Raw genomic sequence first — 20,188 nt, 5'->3', positions numbered from 1 at the left:
AAGGTTATCCATGCACTTCTACTGGCCCAAGATGGGGGTGCAAGTAAAAAGGCACTGCAGGAGTTGTGCCTCCTGACAATTATCTGGTAAGAGTGGTTCAACAATCCAAGCTCCATTGGTACCGCTCCCATTTGTGGGAGTACCATTCGAGAGGGTAGGGATCGACATTGTTGGTCCCCTTGGCCCCCAAACATCCTCAGGCAATAGGTTTATCATGGTATTGGTCGACCATGCCACCAGATATCTTGCGGCCATACCATTGAAGACTGTGACTGCCAAGTCAGTCGCAAAAGCTTTACTCAGCATCTTTACTAGGGTTGGCTTCCCTAAAGAAGTTGTGTCTGACAGAGGCAGCAACTTTATGTCGAAGTATATGCAGGCTATGTGGAAAGAATGTGGGGTCACCTACAAGTTCTCTTCCGCATACCACCAATGGTCTGGTGGAACGGTTTAACAGGACCTTAAAAAGTATGATTGGGGCTCTGGAAGAACCTCAGAGAAGAAAATGGGATCTTCTTTTACCATGCTTACTGTTTGCCTTCAGAGAGGTACCACAGGAGGGTGTTGGCTTCAGCCCCTTCAAACTCCTGTTTGGTCACCCTGTGCGGGTACCCTTTGTCATAGTCAAGGAGGGATGGGAGATGCCCACTCCCCCTATTACTACCAACGTAGTAGACTATGTGTTAGGGCTCAGAAAAAGGATGGTCCTCATGATGGGTCTGGCTAGTGACAAGTTGAAGGCAGGACAAGCCCTGGTGAAATACTGGTATGACCAGAAAGCTTCCCTCATCAACTTCACACCTGGTCAGCAAGTCCTGATCATGAATCCCATAAGGCCGAGAGCTTTACAGGATAAGTGGTCAGGCCCTTACACAGTGGTGGAGCCCCTGGGTGAGGTCAACTATTTAGTGGACCTTGGAAGGCCTGGACAGGCTCCAAAAGTGTTCCATGTAAATAGGCTGAAGGCTTTCATCCCAAGAGTTGAAATCGCAGCACTGCTATTGGCTTCAGATATTGAGGAAGAGGAGTCTGAACCTCTCCCTGACCTGTTTCAAAGCAGCCCTTCAGATAGCTCCTTTGAGGGTGTCAGAGTGGCCCCTCACCTGACTTCTGATCAGCAGGCTGAGGTGAAAAGTTTGCTTAGGCAATCCTCCCCCCTTTTTTCACAGTCCCCTTGGTGCAAACATAACAGACACATGAGACAGTGTACCTACCAAAAGTAGGGGATACAGGATGTCAGACAAAGAACGGTCTTACATTAAGACGAAGGTCAACAAAATGTTAGATCTTGGGGTGATTGAACCCTCTAGTAGTCCTTGGTCCAGCCCTGTGGTTTTGGTTCCAAAAGCAGGTACTTCCGAATTGAGGTTCTGCATGGATTACAGGGCTCTGAATGCTGTCACCAAGACAGATGCCCACCCCTTGCCTCGAACAGATGATCTGGTGGATATCTTGGGTGCCTCCAAGAACCTCAGCACGTTTGACCTCACTGCAGGCTATTGGCAAAACGCCCTCGCAGAACATGCCAAGGAGAAGACAGATTTCTCAACTCTGGAAGGTCTTTACCAGTTCAGGGTAATGCCTTTTGGGTTGAAGAATGCACCTACAACTTTCCAGAGGCTTGTGAATCATGTGTTGAATGGGTTGGATGAATTCTGTCTTGCATATCTGGATGATATAGCAGTTTTCAGTGCCACCTGGGAAGACTATGTGACACACCTTGGGATTGTGTTACAGGCTCTTCAGAAAGCCAACTTGACCATAAAGGCCAGATTGGACAAGGCTCAGTGATTTACCTTGGACATGAAGTAGGTGGAGGGAGGATACAGCCTCTACCCAGTAAAGTACAAGCAGTACAAGACTGGCCTACCGCCACTACATAGACCCAAGTGAGAGCCTTCTTAGGACTCACGCGGTATTACCGAAATTTCATGGCAGACTATGGCACCATAGCTGCCCCTGACTGCTCTCACCACTCCGAAGAAACCCAAGAAGGTAACTTGGACTGAAGAGTGTGAGAAGGCCTTCAATGGCTTAAAAGACTCCTTGTGCCAGGCCCCTGTACTCAGGGCCCCTGATCACCAAAGACCTTTTATTGTGCAGACAGATGCCTCTGACACTGGGATAGGAGCTGTACTATCACAAGTAGATGAGAAGGGTAAGGAACACCCGATTGGCTTCATTAGTTGCCAGCTTAAGGACAGAGAGCTCAGATGGTCCACAACAGAGAACAAATGTTTCTCTGTTGTGTGGGCCCTACAGAAGCTGAGGCCCTACCTCTATGGAACCCACTTCACTGTGCAAACTGACCATAAGCCCTTAAAGTGGCTGAGAGAATCCAAAGTTGCTCAGGTGGTTCATAAGTCTACAAGGCTTTGACTTCACTATTGAGCATAGGCCAGGTGTCCAACATAGCAATGCTGATGGGTTGTCCAGAATGTTTAACCGACCTGAAAAAGAAACTCATCCAGGGGTGGATTAGTTCCCCCTGTCCTTAGTCTGGGAGGTACGAGTGTCAGGAAAGATTTCATATTGCATGTAATTTCCCCTCCATGTGGGAACCCCCAAACTTTTTGCTGTTGTTTTACACCCTGATCTAGACATTGCCAGAGAAGCGCAGCCTTCCACAGCACTCCTCTGGGCTTTCGCTCAATTCTTATGGGGAAACTGACATGCCCTTAAGACAGTCAGTACTGGGAGACTTTGTTTCCCTTAGTCCTTTCCTCATGTTGCAGCTTTTGTGCAACATGAAACAAGAGTGCACCGTAACCTACATTACCGCGCTCTTGGGTCTCTAGTCATTCCAAAGGCCCTAGAAACTCTCGCTGGACTTATTATGAACTGTGCAAGTGTGTCACGGACGGAACTGGTGGCAGCTATCGTTTCTCTTGTGTTTTGAACCCTTTTTCGCCATGTTATCCGCACTTACCGCGTTTGGCACAAATAAGTGGCCTGGCTCCAAAATGGCCATGCCACAAGGTTCTTTGTCCTATCCGCTGACCGTCTTGCACCTTCACCTTCCCCCAGGTCGATCCGACCCAGGGCAGTCCTTATTTGGTCATGCACTTTCCCGTGAAACCCCAAAGCTTTCGCGGGCTTCTGCATGCCTTGTGTGTGCCTCCAGGATGTGGGCTGGGATGTCTGGTCCCAATACACATCCTGGGTGCCAGAGAGTCTGGAGTGTCCTGAATGCCTGGGACCACCGTGGTCCGTGATAGGTCCACGTATGGTGTGAGTGGTTGTGAGCAGATCTCCCATTGGGTCCTCTCCGTTTTGGCGCAAAGGGAACTTTGGATAAGAGGAGGCTGAAAACACCACTACCATGTCGATCTACTGAGTTCACACCGAACAAGGGATAAGGAGCCAAGTATCCTGCAACAAGAAGCTGAGTCAAGGAACTGCTGGTGACCGCTGAAGGTTTGGCACCCTGAACCGCTGTCGTCCTGCGAGACCCCTCTGCATCTGATCGTCCTAGAAGGTCTGCAAAGGCGCTTTGACCAATTGGAATAGTGGGATCAACTATTCCCAGCACCTTCATCAAACCCTGCAAGTAAGCCTCTTCAGAAGTGTTCCTGGGCCAACCAGTGGGCTGACCAGCTTACGCAGGGCGCTTTGCTCCGTCACCGCCCCCGTTTTGGGGAAGCCCTCGTAATTTGGTCTACTGCTTGCTCTGCGTCCACGGCACCCTCACACCGAATTTCGTACACTTGGCATTCCCAGGTCTGAAGTGAGACGAGTGCGCATGGACCAGAGTAAACGCGGTTGCTCTGTTGCCCTGCTGTGGTAACAACCTGTGCACGTCCGCTGCATTTGGGACACCCTCGACCCTGCTTCGCAGAATGTACCCGGTGTCGAGACGTCCTGATCATCGCAGCTGAACCTGCCAGCAACGTGAACTGAACTGGAGAAGTCTAGGTCTGCCTGCGTCAGGGACCGGTGAGTAGTCCATACCCCAACCGGTGGCCCCTCACGCAAGAGCCAGTTTCTTTTTTTTCCCGCCGTTACGAAATAGCGACCCTTTCCCGCACTCTCACCCTGCCTCTGCGCACAAGTGGAGGCCTTGCTTGAGTAGTGGGGACTTGTTCTGCATCACTTCATTCACCTTCCTGAACTGCCTGATATCCTTGAAGAGGCCCTCTTTTGTCCATTGGCACCAGCGCATGCAGGTATTTTTGAGCATAAGGCTCCTCTCTTCGTAGGGCTCGGACTTCCTCCTAGTTAGGTGTATTTCAGATGTCGAACTGGGTCTAATGATTACTTGCACTGCCCGTTTTCCTCCCCATATAGGTGGTTTACATATTACGTGCTCCTAACTCCTTAGACCCCTCGGTCTTGAATATATATTGTATTGATTGTGATGTGTTGGTTTACATTAGTATTATTGTGATTCTTTGCTATGGTCGATGTTACAAAGGCCTTGTAATAAATGTGTGTATATTTTTAATATAACACCTGTCTGGAGTAATTTGTAAGTGTCCTTGCTTTGTGTGCTCATTGCATGCTTTCAGTCACCCTCAACCCTCTTGAGACCTAGTCTTGACCGCCGCCATCGCTACCCTGATTGGTCTGGCTTGTCCAGAGGTTACCCTGTTCCAAGAAACTAGGCTGGCCTTCTGAACCTCTGCCCCTCCAGGTCCGAGTTCAGAAATCCATTTTAGCAGGCATGTCCTGTTATTTTATGTGCATGAAACTCCCAGAAACGCGAGTCCTGTCTAGGTGACAAATAAATTGTCAGCTAACTGGCCTGTTATTCATGTGTTGTGTGCACTTTTGTAGTGCTGTTACCGCAGGAAGCCCCGCCCTCCCTGCACCCTATCCCCGCAGTGCACCCACTCTCCACATGGCTATTTTCATGCGTGAATCGCTTGCAAGCTATACTTGGAGTTGGCGGTAACTGCCCGCCTACAGGGAAGAGGTGGTGCAAAGACTGGTGGGGCAGGGTACAGAGCTGCGATGGTCCCGGGCCACATCCACATTCATGCTGGGGAAGGAAGGCACACGTGGGTAAACATGGTCAGCCATTTGCGGGATGAGTGTAGACGAGGACAGTGTGCAGGTAGAGGAGAGAGCCCTCGCCCACCAGGAACCTGCATAGCTGGGTATGCACCATAAAGTGCATTGTTTGCTGTCTGGAGAGGTGAAAAGGCAATGAGCCCCCCAGCCCCCTCTGATATACATGTATTCTTAACTTCTTAACTGGGTGGCCGAAATATATTCACTGTGGTTTGTATTTGGTGTCTGAGATAACTGGGCATAACTTCATTGCACTTTCAGTAAGCCACCTCTTGTGCAGCTGAAAATTAAAGTGAAATATGTCGGAGAATGTTGAACATCTCATTGAGATAACAGTCATTGACTGACAAAACCACTCTTGAAGTGGCACGGTCTACAGAAAAAGGCACTGGACCGGGTTGGTCTCTCTGTTGATAGAAAGTCCACAATCCGAGCATCGTCCCCATTTATAAAGCTTTGGCGTGTCATGCAATCCGTTATGTGACCGAAGCATCTTGTGGGTTTCACTCAGGCTTTGTAGACTGTAAATTATTAGCCTTTCGGTTCAGCAGCATTTTAAACTCCCGCGTATTTATCCTTAGCAGATCTGTATGTACGCCGCCAATTCATGAGGACACAAACTGCTACCCAGGCTCTCAATGCATCACGGGCAGGAGCCGGCTTCAGCCTGCTGGCAAATTATCTTGCTAGCCTGTCCTCATTTCATCGCAAAGCAGCATATTAAAACAAAACAAAACACTAAAAAACTAAAATCTCTCGATTTCTGGTTGCCATTGTTCAGTTGGTTCGTGTTTACCAATGTGCCATCAACTGACTTATTTTCATTTTGGTCAGGGTAATTTATTAGAGCTTCCTATTTATGTATTGAGGTAACAAGAGAGTTGGACCAGAAATACTTACAAATCATCAGTCATTGGGACAGGCCTATATAAGGTGATGAATGCCCAAGTCAAAACGAAGATCTTCCTGGAGTCCATCCTAGCGTCATCCATAGCTAGCTCAAGGAGATCATCCAAAACCATCCTGAAGTATGTGTATAAGCCGAACAATGAGAGGACTCTAGAGTTATCACAGAAACGACTTCAGGAGGAGTTCTGATTACTTCCAGTAATGATCTTGTATTACTCCACAATGACCCCATGACAACTTCAGGATGGGTGGGGATTACTCCAGGATGACCCTGTGACAACTTTAGGATGGGTCTGGAATTGTGAGCGATTATTACAGACAACTTCAGGAGGAGTATTTTCATGTTGCTTCCAAACGATTTAGGAGAAGGGTGAGTCCAGTTAGATTTATGGATAGTGTATTGGAAAACCAAGGGAATTTGTAGCCATCACTTTACATCTTTGCCAGAGCATTCAAGTGTTATTAACTAAGTTTGCAGATTTAGTATACAAAAACTACAAATCCACCCCACTATGTCACAAACCCACCTGTAAACTCCCTCATTTCAGTTCTCACCTCTAGCTAACATGGCCTCACACCCAATAAACAATTACAAATCACTGTACTAAAATACATACTTTTAGAACAGAATCCATTAAAGGTCTACTTGCATGACAGACTGCCAATCACTCTGCCCAATATCACTATGAGCAACAAGCAATTAGTTCTACCATTCACCATACCCAGGAAAACACTAGCCGACCCTCCCAACAGAAATCAATAGCACAAAAACGTGTACCATTTACAAGTTGGCACCAACCTGCAAATTCACCAGATCAACTATAAAGTTCTACACACAAGAGCACTTGCATCTTCAGTATCACAGAGCAGCGTGTGAACTACAATTACATTGTCGATTAGCAGCAGGGGCTGACATAGCAACCAAACTCGGTTGTGGGGATTTTCCAATTACATTTGTTTTTAAAAGACTGTAATCTGAATGATTGAGCAGGTGTGCGGGAACATGTAGGTGTCACTTCACAAACAGTCATACTGTAACAAGGAAAGACGTGGTGATAGAGTTGAGCTTGTCATTCAAATTAGATCTGTCCAACAAAACATTTGTAGCAGACAACTGACTGTACTTTATAGTCCAATATTTAGTAGTTGTTGCGCAGCTACATCTTTGGGAACTGCAACATTACACAGATACATCTGCCGATGTACTGCTGTGTCTTTCCATTGTCCAGGTGACTTAACAGAGGCAGGTTCTGAGGAAAGAATGCAGGAGGAGTGAAGCACACTAGCCCTCCCAGCCAAAAGACTCAGATTTTCCTGCTTTTGTGAACAGCCATTAATACGTTTGGGAATAGTCGGTTCCACCCATCAGCTTTTGCAACATAATTCTCTTCTTTTTTTTTTCCACTGCATCTTCTTCTTGTAGTTCAGGCAACAATCGTTTCCCAGCGCTTCCCAGATTACACCAGTAGCTGATTTTTCTCCTCTGCCTTTCTTATTAAGGCCTCAATTAGTCCCTCTGCATCAGAATAGGTTTTCATTATTTCGTCAAATGTTTTCTGTGTCTTAATACACGGTTTCCTGGAGGTGGGTATGAAAAAGGCAAGTTGAACATTCATAATGTGACATCAATACAACAAACGTTTTGCTTGCGCTGTAGACTGGGGTAAGTGACTCCCCTTAAGCACGATCCCATCTGTGCCATAGGATTTTTGCTTATTCTTGCACTCATTGGCGCTTTCCATCCCTCCCCATGCAGCTACCCACAACTCAGTTTTGCTGCAAACATACTGTGAACTGGACTACAGTCCCCAAGGGCATTCAACCCATAGCACTTCAACCATCTATACTTTAGTGAGTTACTCTGGAGAAAGGAGATGCTGTAAAAGAGTTGTGGGCATTGTGCAGCACTCATCTGTATGTGTGAAAAAAGAGAATGCCTCCGCGTAGGAACATCAGATGTACCCTCCTCCCCCAAACATCAAATAGATGAACAACAAAAATAAAAATACATTGCTTACCTGCCGATTAGAAAAGCACTACTGCCTTGAAATCCTTTTCTTCACGCATTTCTCTCAAGACTCTCCATCAGCCTTTTTCAGCAGGAACTGCCAAAGGCTCAAATCCGGAATCACATAAAAGCGCATTAAAGAGTGCCATGATTCAAGTCATTGCCTAAAAGAAGAAATAAAAAAAGTACATTTAGTATGCACCAAGTATTTGTGAACCGTGCCTGTATCCAAAACCATTAATGTATAGTGGGATGCTATGAATGTTCCTGGCTGATGTGTCCCGATTTGTGAGAGAGGAAGTTACCAAGCACCAACTCCTCTAAGACTTCACCCATTGTGGCTTCAACTAGTTTCATCTGCTCACTAATAGAATTTGAGGTGGGTGCTCTGGAGAGGCAATACGTTCTTAACTGCAGAGCTCTTGTACCTAAAATGCTGCAGGGTAATTTTGTGTGTCCTTAGACAAGCACCCGTTTCAGTTTCTTAAATGTAAATATAACCATAGAGAGTCCCATCTTGCAGACAACATGTACAGGAAATTATAGGGACCGGAAAAAGGAGGGTGAGCAGGGACAGAATCCATGACCAAAGTGATCTTTACTGGGGGGGGGGGGGAGGAACAAAAAGTAAATATTACACCTTAGCAGGCAGCCATTTGCTAATATGAGCCAGGCACCATCCTCCAGAAGTGTCAGAAGTCCCCCACACCCCAACAAGCATTGCTACTGTGCTATATGTGATGCACTACAGCTGAACTATTGCATCACTCATGTGCCGTGGACAAATCTTGCACAAAAGTAAAAGCCATGGGTACATTTTGCAGAGGCATGGTTTCCTTACACGTGCACCACGGCCTGATACATGTACATAGCGTATTACTTAGCGGGTCGGGTGCACCTATCTGAGGAAGGCATGGACTTATTCACGTGGAACATTGTGGGGGCATTGGAGCAGCAACAGCGTTAAAACCGGAGAGGGAGTAGCCAGTAGGCGCATGTATCCCCTACTTGGCAACAGTTTGAAAGCCATCAGATTGATCAGCAGAACAGTCATTGTGTGGAACTAGAAAGTGGAAGGAATCGCCCCACCCAAAAAAGGGGGCCTCTGTATGCTGAACAGCTAGGGTGCCTTAGTGGCAAACTGGGGGGCCCGAAGGATGCCCAGCTGTGGGATGGGGGGTGCTTGAAGGATTATGGCTGACTTTTTAATAGAAAAAAGGCTTGAAGACCGCTGCCTTAAGGGAATAAAGTGACCTCCCACTTTAGCAAAGCAATTAACAGCACTCCTTTCACACCCAGGTCAAAAACTCCTGCTACTGCGCCAGTGCTCCAATACACAAGGCTGCTGAAAAATCCAGAAAAGCAAGAAAATAGCTCCATGCTACACAACATCTAACGAGAATGAACTGGTCCCATCATTAGAAACAAAATAAAACAAGCATTATCATAAGAATTCACCACAGATCATCACAAACAATGATAAAAATAAAAAAAATGGCAGTGATCACTATACCTAGCAAGCATTCAATAAAAGTTTACAGGCAAACTATTTCAATTAACTGCTATGGGGAAATGGTTGGCAAAAACAAACCGCATTGAAGGGGCAATAAAAACCCTTCGGGAACCTCATCTACCTAGATAGAGAATGCGACATAATTACAACTATAACAGGCAGTAATCCTGAGTCCCTGAAGATTACATTTGTATATATTAAAACATGTCACGATTTCCCCAAAGTGTTGAACATAAACTAAAACGTAGATGGAAGAGAGCACAAGTCATGGAGGCAATTATAACACTGTCCCCTGCGCATAAAGACTGGCACAACTAGCCCTACTGTGAACTGAAAAGGCAATGGAAAACAAGGGTAAACAAGCAATCTATATTCTTTAAAATAAATGGCGTAAAAGCAATACAAGAGCTCTGGCTCGGCTCACAGGTATAGCATCCGTAACTTCCAGTAGTGAAAACATAATATTCAAAAGCATTACGATGCCAGATAGTTGGCTTTTTTTTACAGAACCTCTTAAGGGCTGCTTTGACCTTGAACTTGACAAGAGTACCTGTCCTGTACACTTTTCACATTATCTCAAACCGATGCACATACACAATCTTTCACAGCTTGAACGGGAGGGGAGGTGCAGAGTCAGGCAGACTCTCCTTTAATGCAAATTCAGTTGCTGGACAATTAATATGGATGGCACTTTTGTTTTTGTTGGCTGGCGTTCAATGGCTTAAGTGAAAGCAACAATCGGGTCACGAGCATTGTTAATAGAGAAAAATATGGATGGGGGTGCATCTGTCCACTGTTGGTTAGAGGAGCCTTTTTCTCTCCCTTCTTGAGAGCTTGGATGGCCAATATCTGCAACCATTCTCTGTACGCAGAATCACAACAGCAGATCTAATTTGGAGCTTTTGTAAAGTAAAGCCAAAGCACCCTGTGCCACCAGAAGCAGGAAGGCAGAAAGAGCACATTCATTAGGACATTTCAACCATCCCCAGCCTGACACTACACCCGACGGTGTGTGCAGCATTCTCCGTACCACACAGCCGCTCAGTCTGCCACACACTTCCAAACTTAGTCAGCCTTCATGCCAGCCAAAAAAAACGTTGCCACTTGGCACCCTGCTTCAGAATTAAGCAATATTGAAGATGCTGCGAGTCACACACTTCCTACGAGCCCCAAATCAATAATCCCCACACAAGGGAAATCTATGCCAGCGGGCGTCTGTGTACCAGCATGCAGCTGGCTGGGCAATTCATTGGAAATTACAAGCACTGTGTCCTCCTTCATATACAATAGATACATTCTCACAGGGGCTATGCGACACTGCAATGTTCTTAGGCATGCAACCTAGTCAAATCTTGAGTATCACGGTGCCCATACAACTCTTTCCTTCACAGTAAAGCACTGGAATGATTTCGCTCGTGCCCACTGAAGGTGCGGTCATGTTTATAAGTTGTATATGCACTGTACCATACACATAGCAACCTCGCACACAAGGATACCACAAGCATGCGGATAATGGACCACTTTAAAAAGTAATAAAGCGATCAGGGATTTTGCAAAGGTTTGTTTAGTACATTAAGCTTCCACCATTCAAGCCCACACATGCACTGTCCCCCTAGGCAACGGGGAGGGTCCAACTGCTCTTCCAAACTAGCAATCAAAATATATGTTAACATATAGCGGTGGCAGCAAGATAGCATTTAGGTTTTTTGCCATTTAGAAAAATCTTGATAAGATCACTCTAGAGCAGTGGTCTTCCAACTTTTTTTTTACCCTGAGCTCACCGAAACAAATGTACCTGGCGTGGGCCCCCCTATACACATGGACTCCCAACATTTTTATCGGTTGTGAACGGTTATCACCCGCTGGTGTAGAATGGTGCCCCAAATGGAGGTGTGGGTGCCAAAAACCAAATTAGATCAGAGGGCAAATATTTGTATACAAAGCATCCAGAATGTTTTGCTATAAAAAGGACTTGACTAAATGTAGTGTTGGATATTTATTTCCTATAGTAACGTTTGACATGTAACAATTTTAAAGTACAAAAACCTTGAGATGACCATCAATGCAGTCACTTTCAAGTTGGACAGAGAACTAGTGTGAAGGGTTGGCTTGCCTTTCAGCAGCCAGCCTGTCACTATTGGGTTTTGCAATAGCCAACCACAGGTTTTCTTCCAGCTCTGACTGATATTTAGTCTTTAGGCTTGTGCTGTCAGATAGGGATACTTTTGCATTTCTCTGCTGCACCGTCACCAAGCATTACCTGGTTGACAGTGAGACAGCAAGAATTGTTGGCAGAAGTATTTTCTCAGCATCTGCAAAAGGTTTTTGCCCAGATAATTTGGTAAGAAGCTTCCAAAGCATTTGCAGGTACCGAGGACACATTGTTAACAGTGTCTTTTTGCTTTGTGCTTTGTATGCCTTGTAGCTGCCATACAATGAAATCCCCAGCCTTTTTTACTAAATCGGCAGGTTTTGTTTCCAAATGCCACCTTTATTGTGGTGGCTTCAGGCTTGCTAATGTAGCACCAGAAAGCACACACGGCAGCTTAACTTCTCCAGCAACTGCAACCCATGTGAACCCAAAGTCCAAATAAGAGAAATCATATTTCTCTGTTTTTGCATTTTTTTTGTCCGTTTCCAACTCTCCTTCTGCTTTTCGTTTTTCTACCATCTTTGGGCACTAGGAAACGATCCGATTCTATGTGATACTTCTGCATTTTAAAGCCTGAACACAAAAAAAGACTGATTTTTTTCAGACTTTTTGTATTGGCTTTAAATTGTGGAAATATCACATACTGTAAACCTGCTCATTCACTCGTAATCGGGGGCCCCCTCCTCTGATTTACCCACCCACCACCCCCTGATTTACCCAACACATACCCACATGCACTCACACAGTCCAAAACTCACCTCTGATGCTTGCAACAACTCCACTAGGACTCACAGCGCCTGTCAGCCCCTGCGTGCACAGGTACAGCAGGATTTGACAAGTACGTTTTGTTTATTTATGGACATAGCTGATATAAATCAACTTTACAATATCATCATGTAAAAAAAAAAAATCATTGTACACATGACAATTATAAAAAGAAGAGAGCACATCAACAAGACAAAAAAACACAAAAAGGACTTTCGAACACAAACCCAGAATAATATATCCAATTTTTAAATCAACTTCTAATCACAGTTAGAAAGGTCTAAACAGTTCTTGGACAACCATCTATAATCCTAATCCGCAAACACTCACATCTACTAGACTGTTGTCATTCTTGTTCCTGACTTAGTATGGTCTCATTGACAGTACTTCTTTGCTCGCCTGCAATTTCAGACCACGAAGAAACGCAATGGCCATTAATCTAGTCTGGGTGTAAACTCCAGAGTGCATTGTCTTCCATAGACTTTGAGGAGTAAGGAATCAGAAAATTTCTGTCAAATATTTAAAGTGTGTGCGTCGCTGGTCAATAAGTGCATCATACTCAGTCAGGAGATGGCTTAGCGTTCCCTCATGATCTTGTCTCTTGCAGAAGCGGCAAAATCATCCGTCCTCTTGATAATTTTACGTCGCGCCAAAACCTGTTGGCCACAAGTTCAGCCTCAAACGAACAAAGTCGTTTCTGTGTAGAGGTGATGGAGATGCACCAGATAAAGCTTGGGTGCACTATATTTTTTTTATGGCAAACAGATCACGCTCGAAATCTCGATACTGACAACAGGTGTCTCTAGTGTTAATCCAGTCACTCTGAAAGAGTTTTGTCTTAACTTGATTAGGATTTTAAATCAGAGTGACTAGAGAAACATCTGCAAGTGCGAGGGCATAGATGACTAACTTCTGCCACTTCAAGATGAGTCTGCTGAAGAAAAAACCCATTTCAAGTTTTCAAATGCCTCAAAAAATTTAAAAAATGGCAAACACCACACACAAAGATTTAAAACTTACCATGTGAAAAGGCTAGGGACTAAAAGTGTCCAAAAGATTGAAACAATGGCAAACACCACATGCAAAGACTCAAAAGAAACCATGTGAACAGCTTGGGGGAAAAACGCTGCAAAAATGGGTCAGAAATACTGGTTGGATTAAAACAATACCACATTGATACAAGTTTCAGAAGACTCCCTGTTCAGATCATGAAGCTCTAACTCATTTTTTTTGTTTTAACTGTGGTCCCTGACTAGGCCACAGATTGGCGGAGAAAACCACACCTGGATGCACATTGCGGAGGGCCAATATAAACCTTCAGCACTTCAACTCGACCAATGGTACATCCTTACCTGCCTGCGTGACTGGGTCAAGTGCTTCACTGCATATTTCTTGCTGGGACACAGGTGGTTAGGTTGACACACCGACGCTTGGAGCGATGCTGCTGCAATGAAAACAAAGTTAGTCATGGATACATGGGTCTACCTGAGACTTCAAAATTAGGATTAGAGGAGCAGGGGTTAAAACCAGCTCCTGTGTGTTAGGTTAAGCAGGACTGAATGCTGGGAAACCAGGAAAGAGCACACAGTGCACTGCAAACACAAGGCCTGGGACCTACCTATCTGGAACAATGCCTGCCTAAATAGGGGCCTCCCTCTGGAATAGCCTCCATGCCGCCCTCTGTATTGAGACTGATCTCCTTGTGTTCCGGAAACTCCTCAAGACTTTCCTCTTCCTTCTCTCTCCCTCTATCCTTCTAACCCATCTCTCTGCTCTTTCCCTCCTTTTCCATAGAGCTTGCCGACTGGGCGCCTGGTGCACCTCAGAATCTCACAGGTCCCAGGCACCCCAGTCAGTCCTCTCGCACTCGCCTCATCATCATCACTGCATTTGATCAATGACCCAAGAGAGTGGCATCTCTCTGCACTTAGCCCAGTCTCCACTGACTGGGTGCTCTTGGAACCCCCCCAGACATGTCTCCTCCTCCTCCATCTCCCCCTCCCCGTCTGTGCACTTGAGTGATCCGAAGCCACCATGCCTGAAGATAGATTGTCTGTTCCCACTGGTATTCAGTCCCTGTATGGTAGCACCTTAATTGCAATTGGACAAACTGCAGAATCGTTGTCAGATCTATTTGCTGTTATCCTCAAAATTGATTGTATTTTATGCACTTACTATGCCTGCGCAGACTATTATCGTTTCAGAATTTCAAGGGCTCCGAACTAGTTTTCACCTTGTTCCCTCCCTCCTTGAGAGTTTTAAAACACTTGCCTTGTGTATAGGTGCTTTACATATTACCATACCAACTACCACATGAGACATGAACTTTTCAGTACTGCCCCAAACTAAACATGAGGAAGGAACAGTCTCAAAAATAGGGTTGAAATCCCCAATTGTGCTTCCCAACTATACCTTTAAAATTGCCCCAACATCAACCAAAGCAAAATACAGTCGTTTTAAAAAAAGGCATTCTTACAGGTGTCCAGATTCTTTATGGTGCCACTGCTGCTGTGTACTTTGCTGTCCTTGATGGAATGATAGAGTTCCTGCAATTGCAAATGTACAATAAAAAAATATTCTAGACGTACCAGATTGACCTCTGCCAGTCAGCACACATCCTTCGCCACACACAAATGAGACCTAGGGTGCAGGGTCCTACAGGGAAACCTCCAAAGTTCCCAGAGCACCTACCTGAAAACGCGACTCATACTCAGTCACAGAAACCAAAAATGATAGAGCTAGAGAAAAAGAGCATCAGTTTGTTATATTTTAACTTTTCTATTCCCTGTCTAGAATAGTTGAGAAGTCCAGCCTGCTAGAATTCCAATCATTCATCTACATATCGTACATAGAATCTGACACGGTAGTGCTTAACCCACCAAGCTAACTTTTGGAAACATCGAGTAATAGCCATTTAGCTTTTACTGCAGTTCGGTGACAGTACTGAAGTAGCAGCAGACTCTGCTACGGCTCCCATGCCAGACACGAGGGCCCCTGGCTTCTCTGCAACATATGGTGCCCCATGCAGGTGAAGGCCTGGCAGATATTCATTAATTCCACGTTAAATCACTTCTGTGGCAGTGGTGCACTCAAAGCTTTGTTGGTAATGCAGTGATTTTAGTACATTAAGGGATGCACAGACTCGCTCTATAGTAGATGGCTACCGGGGGGAGTTCAGCAGGTGACAGACAGTTGCTGAGCCATTATATATGCAAAATATAATTATGTGTATTGATATATTGTAGTTTCTTTCAAAGTGTTTAAGGTTGAATACAACCAAAACAAAATAAAAATATATGAACTTGCTAATCGAAGTGACTTTTTGCAATTACTTATAAAAAAGGAAGTGCTATAAAATTTGTTTGACCAAGGGATGGGTTGGGCTGGGCAATGGGTTAGGGTATTTCTGCCTCTGTAGAGAAGTTGGCACCCATGAACCCAGTTTGATTTCCTAATAAATGCTGTCAGCACAACGGAAGCATTTATTTGTGATTAACCAGTTTGATAAACATTATCTTTATAAATAGAACCTGTGATGAAACAAAACGCAAGGAAAACTCAAAGAAAACTAGTGAAAGCAAGTTTCAGCAGCGTTTTTGATTTTGGAAATTACTTTTTTTCCTATGTGCGCCTTTCAGCAATAATAATGTGTCCAGCAAATAGAATTCCTGCTTTCAACAGTAATCCCCCACAGTGATGTTCATGGCCATCGATTCCCGCGGTGTCCCTTTCAGGCCAGAAGAAAGCAAACGGGATGAGCATACAGAGCCAGGAAATGCGCAAGTGACGGCTGGGGAAAAGAGCACAGCAAAGATTAGGTCACCGAGTCCTGGTCATGGCTGAGGCAGGCTGGAGACCCAGATCTCTGACCCGGCTAGAGCCGTCCAATGGACCAGAAGGGGTGGCGAGGCAGAGGGGCAGCCAAAGCTGGGGGGCTGGTGCTGTATGATATAGCCGACCCCCCCACTACAGATTGCTGGAGCCCAGCAATCTGCTGGGGGGAACGGATATTATACAACACTGGCAACATGTGCTTCCGTCCGCACTCGCCTCCCCTCCTCTACCCTGTGGGGGCAGAGAGGGGAACAGGGGACCAGCACTGCAGTGATCCGGCCCCCTGCTCGCCTCCTCTCCCCACATATTTGCCTTTGTGGTTCCACAGGGTGGGAGGGAAGCAGAGGTACTGGGGAAGGCCTGAAACGCGTGCTTCCCGGCACCTCCTTCAACTGTGGTGTGCGGGGCTGAGCCGAGAAGCGACATCCCTTACCAAGCAAGAAGACGCTGGCGGTAGCAGCAGGTAGTAACAACGCAGCCTGGGCGCACGATCCAAATGCAGGAAAGCTCACGTCCAGGCTGCGTTTATTTCCTGCCCATGCTCCCATCACATCTCACTGACTGAGAATGGGCATGTGGGTGAGGGGGGGGGGGGCAACGACTGGCAAATGCAGTTAAGTTAGGGGGAAAAAAAAGTATCTTCTGTTTACTCGCCATCCTGGATCATGCGCCCCACAGATTGAAGACCTCTGCCTACAGTATGGCTATAAGGCAAAATATTCAACTGCAATTTGCTTTTTCACTGTATACATGAACATGCAGGCACCTAGGCAATGAGACAACACTGGGAAATGAAGGAAATCTGTCCTATACAGACCATAGCTCTCAACTCACCCGCTTTTGGCGGGTGTCACCCGCTTTGCAAAGGGCTGACTCATCCGCCAAGCCTCCTCCAAACCCATTCATTCCAATGGGCGTCTCACCCGCCAGAAACAAAATCGGGTGATTTCACCCGCCTTTCCGAGACAAATGGTTGAGAGCTATGACAGACTGCAGAAAAAACGCACTCGATCAAGATAGACATCTTGTGGTACAAATAGAGTCTGCCCTGTACAGCTCAATGCACTGCCTGACAGCACTGAGCAGTAAAATTAGGCACACCTCCCTACAATGCTCAAATCAGAACCCCTCACCTCGTAAAGGTAGTAAAGTTACAGAAATCATGCCAAGGTAACTTCATGCCGTGGTAGCAGTGCACAAACAGCAGGCAATCATGCGGCTGTGGTAAAAGCGGATCGACATGGGGCTTAATTTCCAAATGGTTGAGCTTAATGCTGTTTTAACAGTGAAGTCCGTATTGTGCCGATAAGGGTGGAGAGAAACGGCCCCCACTGGCTGCTGGCAGCCGAATCTGCCCTGAAATGGCCTCGGCGAGCACGGTATGGTCATTAATCACTTCTGTTTGGGTGAGGGGCGAGGGAAGCCGGGGATGGGGATAATACCAGCCAAGAAGAAACACAAAGCTCCTCTGTTGCGGCAACCAAAATCAAAAGAGAAAAAAGAAGCCAACCGACACATAACTACAGCTGGCGCTTTGAAACACTTCCCCGATGGACAAGCGCCTTATAAATAGACAATACAAAATAAATACCCGCCTGTACAATGCATGGAGTGCTCCTTCCTCCGCGATTCCCTGCCTAGGCACGTAGAAACGTGAAACGTCAGGACAACTTAACTGAAAGACGTCATAGTGCCGTAAAGGCATTTCAGAAAGTGTCGGCAAACTTTTAAAAAACACAGAATGCAATCGGGTCTCATGGGGACTTTACTTATTTTATTTATTGCATTTGTTGACACTTTAAATGTGTGATTGATAATGAAAGCAATATAAGGCCTGCGTTTACGAAACACTCACTTCCTGATTCCAGGCAGCATCGGGTGAGTGCGTGCGATCCAGCTCTTGTGGTGAATTTTATATGCATTTCTTTTAGCATCCATTAACTTAGATCGTTCTCACCCCTTTGTTATATTGGTAAGAGGAGCCCTTTGCAACCTCTGGAAATGCACGTTGAAGCCGCTTTTAATTCGTTGTATTGTTCTTATCACATGTTGAAATTAAACATTGTAGGTACGTGACTTTCTAAACATCCGGTTTTGAAATTATTGTAGGCAGAGTAGCTGCTCCGAAGCTTATTTGCGGTACAGTTCAGGCTCTGGAATGGTTGCAGACGCAGTAACTGCTGTGCAGCCACTACACAGCCCCTGATCTAGTGTAAATGACTACATATATAATACCACCTGCGCACGCTAATGATTGCAGATGTGTACTGTGTCCAGTTCCAGTGCCCACTCAGAAGGTAATGATTCCCAGGGCTAATGACTACAGATCCGGTCCTTTCCCAGGGTCAAATTGACCCGTCTGTGGATAATAACTGCAGGCACAGTGTCTGTTTTAGGTCTAATGGCTGCAGACACAGAAACAACGATCTGATGAATAGTAGCAGACAGTACCTTTTCTAGCGCTAATGGTAGAGGTCATATCCTATGGCTGGAGCGAATGAGTGCAGAGTCAATACCTGCTTTGCAGTTAATGACTTCCGATACAGTACGTCGTACCTGCTCATCAGACACATCAATACCTGCTCTGTGGCAAATAATTACCTAATCCGTTACAGAATACCTGCCCTGGGCCTTATAACTGCAGACACAATACCTGCTCTGCACAGTACGTATTCTGGGGATAACGATTCCAGTCATAGTATCTGCTCTGGAGGTAATGGTTTGTAACATAAATGCCTGCTCATGCGCTAATCTCAGCTTACTGACAGCAGAAACAGTAAAAACCCCATGCACCCTTTCCTTCTCGTGTGTCCTTTCCCACTCCTAATTCACCTCTGACACCTCGAACCACACCCTCTGAAATGAACCTACAGCGTAAAGAAGTGATCAGTAAGGATAAACCATAGATTTTCAAAATGAAAAAGAAAACAAAAAAAAAAAACGTGTTTGGTGCAAATGATGGGGTGCTCATTCACTTCACTTGCGCCAAAAGGTGGTGAACCGTGCACAAAGGACATTTAAATGTGTTCATCATTGCTGTGCACATTGAGGTGCTCTTTTCCCACCAAATGCACAACTGCATAAGGCAGAGGGTGGAAAGGGGTAGGGTTTTTGGGCATTTTCCAGTAAATCCCGATTTTCAAAAAGTGGTGCATTGGAACAGGTGCAGGGGGATATAAAATGTATGGGTAGGTCACTTCTGATCCTCTCATGCAATGAGTGAGTGAATGCTGTGCGTTAATAAGCGAGTGCATGTTGAGTCATATAATGTGGGTGTGTTCGTGCTGGTCCAGGGAGCTAATTTTGGCTAGTGAGGGCAGCACAGTAACAATGCAGTTAAAAAAAATAAAGTATTTTATTGGTATTTTCAACAGAAAACATGTAACCCTCTACCCCCCCCCCCATCCCAACACATGTAAGCATCATTGCACCCAGTCATGTCCACCCCAGACCCGGAGTCTATAAACTATGTAGATGGCTCCCGGTTCCAAGTTTCTGTGAGCGGTCAGCTCTCTCACCAGCCGTTGTATTGGCCCTAGCACTGTTTCAACCCCCCAGATCCTACAGTTTTGGTCTCTCCTTGAAACTTTAGCCATATCTCCTCCCAGCTTCCTGTGAAGGCGCCCTCCACAAGTGGAGCGAGTAATCACACCAGCCCCAGAAATCCCATTTTCCTCAGGCACAATGCGGCACGTGAGTCCCGATGCAAATGATGCAGGACAATGTCCCAGTCTGTGAGAAACCTTTGGTGATCCCCTTGAATCGAATGGGTCACCCGCTCCAGTGCCACAAAGTTCCAGATTTTACTAACCCATTCTTGTTCTGTGGGGGCGGCTTTTTGTTTCCATTTGTGTGCCACCACAAGCGTTGCCGCCGCTGTCGGGATGATTTATGTCTTTCTTTGAGCTTTCGAGTGTCGATTTTTCCAGAACCCCGCCCATTCCCAGGATGGCCATCCTTGTGTTGCCTGGCATCTGACTCCCTACAATACTAT

The 20,188-nt window shown here is 45.8% G+C and overlaps 1 protein-coding gene and 1 long non-coding RNA gene across 5 annotated transcripts in view; one reads left to right on the top strand and one right to left on the bottom strand.

Annotated features, from left to right (window-relative positions):
• Positions 1 to 6,302: 6,302 nt before the first annotated feature.
• On the bottom strand, positions 6,303 to 17,875 carry LOC138453295 (uncharacterized). Of its 4 annotated transcripts, none has more exons than XR_011260393.1 (5): positions 17,790 to 17,875; positions 14,837 to 14,906; positions 13,713 to 13,804; positions 7,941 to 8,094; positions 6,303 to 7,500 (listed from the first exon to the last, which is right to left on the bottom strand). It is a non-coding gene; the product is annotated as an uncharacterized lncRNA (long non-coding RNA). The 4 variants fall into 4 exon arrangements; XR_011260394.1 differs by having other exon boundaries at positions 17,786 to 17,854; XR_011260395.1 differs by having other exon boundaries at positions 17,328 to 17,798.
• A 63-nt stretch (positions 17,876 to 17,938) lies between these two features.
• The window catches only part of KLF11 (KLF transcription factor 11), a 95,782-nt gene continuing 93,532 nt past the window's right edge, over positions 17,939 to 20,188 (top strand). Inside the window, exon 1 of the mRNA XM_069605986.1 lies at positions 17,939 to 18,072. The gene's annotated coding sequence lies outside the window, so the exon portion shown is untranslated. The remainder of the gene's footprint in view (positions 18,073 to 20,188) is intronic.

The sequence above is a fragment of the Ambystoma mexicanum genome, chromosome 4p (assembly GCF_040938575.1).
Source record: "Ambystoma mexicanum isolate Mex_15411 chromosome 4p, UKY_AmexF1_1, whole genome shotgun sequence".
NCBI lineage: Eukaryota > Metazoa > Chordata > Amphibia > Caudata > Ambystomatidae > Ambystoma > Ambystoma mexicanum.
This window is presented reverse-complemented; position numbering and strand designations above follow the sequence as displayed.